This window comes from Dromiciops gliroides, chromosome 1, assembly GCF_019393635.1.
Source record: "Dromiciops gliroides isolate mDroGli1 chromosome 1, mDroGli1.pri, whole genome shotgun sequence".
Lineage (NCBI taxonomy): Eukaryota > Metazoa > Chordata > Mammalia > Microbiotheria > Microbiotheriidae > Dromiciops > Dromiciops gliroides.
In genome coordinates this window covers 693,595,528-693,600,038 of record NC_057861.1, presented here as the reverse complement: position 1 = coordinate 693,600,038, position 4,511 = coordinate 693,595,528, and the positions used below count along the sequence as shown (strand labels likewise).

Below are 4,511 nucleotides of genomic sequence, written 5' to 3'. Positions count from 1 at the left end.
CCCTTTCTAATTTGTTTTTCATTAATTCCCCTGATATTCTTGACCTTTAGTTAACATTAATTTTGTTTTGATTATCAAAATTAATTTTTGTGTTTTTTTCCTAGCTCTATCAAATCATTTTATTTTTAGTTTGATTGGTATAGCACTGCATATGTAAGAATTGTCTTTTTCATTATATTGGCTTAGCCTACCCATGACCAATTGATCTTTTTCTAATTATTTAGATCTGACTATTTGCATGAAAAGTGCTCTGTAGTTGTGTTTCTGGGTTTGTCTTGGCAAGTAGACCTGAGTATCTTGTATTGTTTACAGGATTTTTTAAAACTGAATTTCTCTTACTACTGGGGTTTGTTCATCATATAAAGAAATGTGAAGCAAGGATGAACTATTATTCAATATAGTACTAGAGAAACCTAGAGACTAAATTAAAAATCTCCTTGAGAATAATTAACAACTTTAGCAAAGTTGTAGGTTATAAGATAAACCTACATAAATCTTAAACATTTCTTTACCATCATGTCATGTGGAAAGAGTGATAGTTTTGTTTCCTCATTTCTTATTCTAATTCCTTTTATTTCTTTTCCCCAGCAAGATTAAGGGTGAAGCAAGGATACACTAAGATTTCTAGTATTATATTGCATAATAGTGCATCCTTGCTTCACCCCTGATGTTATTAGAATGGCTTCTAACTTATTCCACTTACAGATCATTCTTGCTGAAGGTTTTAGATAGATCCCAGTCAAAATTCTTTTTTTTTTTTTTGACAAAAAGTATTTTTATTTTCACATCTGATTAAGTATTGCCTCTTTAGGACACTGCCTTTGGCATCTTTTCCAACTTATTCACCAACTTGTTGCACTGTGCCTTTCTCAAAAAATTTTCTGACATCCTTGTTTTTTACTGTGGTGACCTGTTGGATAAGGACAGCTGAGTTTGATGCAAGTTCAATACCATTTCCTTGAAGAACTAATTTTTGGGATTGAGAAATAGCACAAGCTATACCTGGTCTCATGAGCACTCTTCAGATATATTTTTCACCCAAGAAATTTCTGATTTCAACAAGTAAGCCATTTTCTTGAATAACAACATTTATGGGGAAATGAGCATACATGGAACTCATCTTGTAATGAAAACCCAGAATAACATCTTTCATCATGTTTATACATGGCTACAGATTGTGCAAACAGTTGCAAGTTCTTTTCAATTTCCCCACCATTTGTCCAAATGGAGCCTTTTTTCTTCTTTCTAAGGAGACTGAGGTCAACATTTAGATGGTTGAAATACTTATGGAGGATTCTTCTGGGTTCCTTCATAATAACTGTATGACCCTTAATAGAGATGTCAACAGTCTGGTTGCTTAAAAGGGTCTTCATTTTGTTGGTGAAAGGGCCAAAGCCAGCCCAATAATTCTTAAACTATATCTTCTTTTTTTCTTTTTTAGAGTTTTATTTTCCAAATTACATGTAAAAGCAAATTTTGACATCAATGTTTTTTTTTTTTTTTTTTTTTGCAGGTCAATGGGGGTTAAGTGACTTGCCCAGGGTCACACAGCTAGTAAGTGTCAAGTGTCTGAGGCCAGATTTGAACTCAGGAACTCCTGAATCCAGGGCCGGTGCTTTATCCACTGTGCCACCTAGCCACCCCCGACATCAATTTTTTTTAAACTTTGTGTTCCAACTTCTCTTCCTCCCTCCCTTCCCACCCCCACCACAAGAACTCAAACAATTCAATATAAATTATACATGAGCAGTCATGGAAAACAACTCTACAATAGCTAGGTTGTGAGAGAAAATGGAGAAAAACAAAACTTCAGATTAAGGAATTGTCAAAAAAATGTGTTTCAGTCTGTTTTCAGATACTATCAGTTCTTTCTCTGTAGATGGGCTGTGATTCTCATAAGTTCTTCAGAGTTATATTGGATCATTGCCTTGTTGAAAATAACCACGTGCTTCCCAGCAGATCATCTTACACTAATGCTGTTATTTTGTATACAGTACATTTCTCTCTGCTTTAGTTCATTTGGGTCTTTCCAGGTTTTTCTGAGAGCATCCTGTTCATCATAATTTTTATATAGTACCTTAAACTTGACAAAGAATTTTCTTCACAATAGCCCAGCAGAGTAGGTACCATACATTTTGATATTGTAGTCAATCATCATAGCTATTTCCCTCGATCCCATTACTTTCCAATGATATTTACTCTACTGTCTATCTTGTTTTGCCCTATTCCTCCTCAAAAATGTTTTGCTATTTACTGCCCCCTCCCCTGCTCTACACTCCCTTCATTCACCCTTCCCTCTTTATCCTCTTTCCCTCCTACTTTCCTGTAGGGTTAAATAGATTACTCTTCTGAATTGAGTATGTGTGTTATTCCCTCCTTGAGTCCACTCTGATGAGGTTAAGGCCTTTGAGCTAATTCTGTTTTCTAAATTTTTCTTCCTCCCTCCCTCCTCAACTCTCCCAATGAAATCAAGCAATGCAATATATGTGATACATGTGGTGTTATGCCGAATATCTTCACCTTCCTCTTAAGTGTTTTGCTTTTTATAACTCCCTCCCCCAAACTTCCCTTCCCTCATTCCCCTCTTCTCCACTCCCCCCAACCCATCTCCTTCACCTACCACTTTTCCTCAGGGAAAAATATATAACTATATCCCTTTGAGTATGTATGTTATTCCCTCTTTGAGATAATTCTGATGATAGTGAGGTTCACTCGCTCCCCAACTCCTTCCCCCTCTTCCTCTCCCCTCCATATGCTTTTTTCTTGTTTCCTTCACGTGAGCTACCTCTCCCCAGTCCACCTCTCCCCTTCCCACTCCCCCAGTCCATTTCTTCTACCCCTCAAGCATATTTTAAAGATGTCATCATAGGTTAGCTAGGTGACGTAGTCGACAAAACACCAGCCCTGGGCCCAGGAGGCCCAGAGCCCAAATCCGGCCCCAGACACCAGAAAACCCACCCTGTTTGCTCCACAAAGAACAAGGATACACAAAAATAAATGCTTTACAGATACAATCCTCTCATATTCAGTTTAGACCTGTGTCCTCTGTGTATTCCTTACAGAAAAAAGTTCTTATGAGTTGGAAGTATTATTTTCTCATGTATGAATGTGAACCTTTTAATGTCCCTTGTCATTTCTTTTCCCTCTTTACCATTTTATCATTCTCCAGGGTCTTGTATTTGAAAGTCAAATTTTCTATTTACTTCAGGTTTTTTCATCACAAATGCCTGAAAATCCTCTTTTTCATTGAAGTCCCATTTTTCCTCTGAAATGTTATACTCAGTTTTGCTGGGTACATGATTCTTGGTTGTAGTCCTAGTTCCTTTGCCCTCTGGAATATCATATTCCATGCCCTCTTGTCCTTTAATGTAGATGCTGATAGATCTTGCTTTATCCTTATTGGAGCTCCACAGTATTTTAATTCGTTTTTTCTAGCTGCTTGCAATCTTTTCTCCTTGACCTGGGAGCTCTGGAATTTGGCTATAATATTCCTGGAGGTTTTCCTTTTGGGATCTCTTTCAGGAGGTGATCGGTGGATTCTTTCAATTTCTATTTTAGCTTCCGCTTCCAGAATATCAGGGCAATTTTCCTGGATAATTTATTGGAGGATGGTGTCTAAGCTCTTGTTTTGGTCATGGTTTTCAGGTAGTCCAATGATTTTCAAATGATTTCTCCTGGATCTGTTTTCCAGGTCAGATGTTTTTCCAGAGAGGTATTTCACAATGCCCTCTATTTTTTCATTCAATTGGATTTCATTTACCATGTCTTGGTTTCTCATAAGGTCACTAGCTTCCATTTGTTCAATCCTAATTCTTAGGCAATTATTTTCTTGAGAGAGCTTTTATATTTCTTTTCCCATTTGGCTTTTCAAAATGTTGACTTTTTTTCTCACGACTTTCCTTCATTGCTCTCATTTCTCTTTCTATTCTTTCTTCCCTCTCTCTACATCTTCCTTCTATCTCTCCTAATTTCTCTTCAAAGTCCTTTTTGAGAGCTTCCATGGCCTGAGACCAGTTTATATTTTTCTTGGAAGCTTTGCATGTAGGGTCCCTGTGGTTGATTTCCTCTTCTGAGGCTGTACCTTGATCTTCCTTGTCTCTTAAAAAACTTTGTATAGATCTGAACTTTCATTGCTTGCTCATCTTTTACTTGACTTTAAACTCCCCACTGGGGGGCCCTGTTTCTTGACTACACTACTGTCCCCAGCTTCAGAGGGTCCCAGGTGTTTTGGTTTGAGGGAGGGCAGGTTTTACTCTCACCTGGCCTGTTCTCTGGTCTGAAGATAGCCTCAAGCCAATTTGCTAGTTAACCAGCCAGCAGAACACTGTGGTGGCTTTTAGCTTTGAGGAGCCCATGCCCCTCCCCCACCTGGGCCTCCTGCCACTTAGGATTTCTTCCTGGTTTCCTGCTGGGGTGGGACACCCGAATTCCTCCCTAGGTCCTGCTGATACCCTTTCACCCAAGCACATATTCAGCCCTTTCACCCAAGCACATGCTCAGTTTCAGTAGCC

General features: G+C 38.4%; 1 pseudogene; it reads right to left on the bottom strand.

Annotated features, from left to right (window-relative positions):
- Positions 1–838: 838 nt before the first annotated feature.
- LOC122753716 lies at positions 839–1,373 on the bottom strand (annotated as a pseudogene).
- Between the last annotated feature and the right edge of the window lie 3,138 nt (positions 1,374–4,511).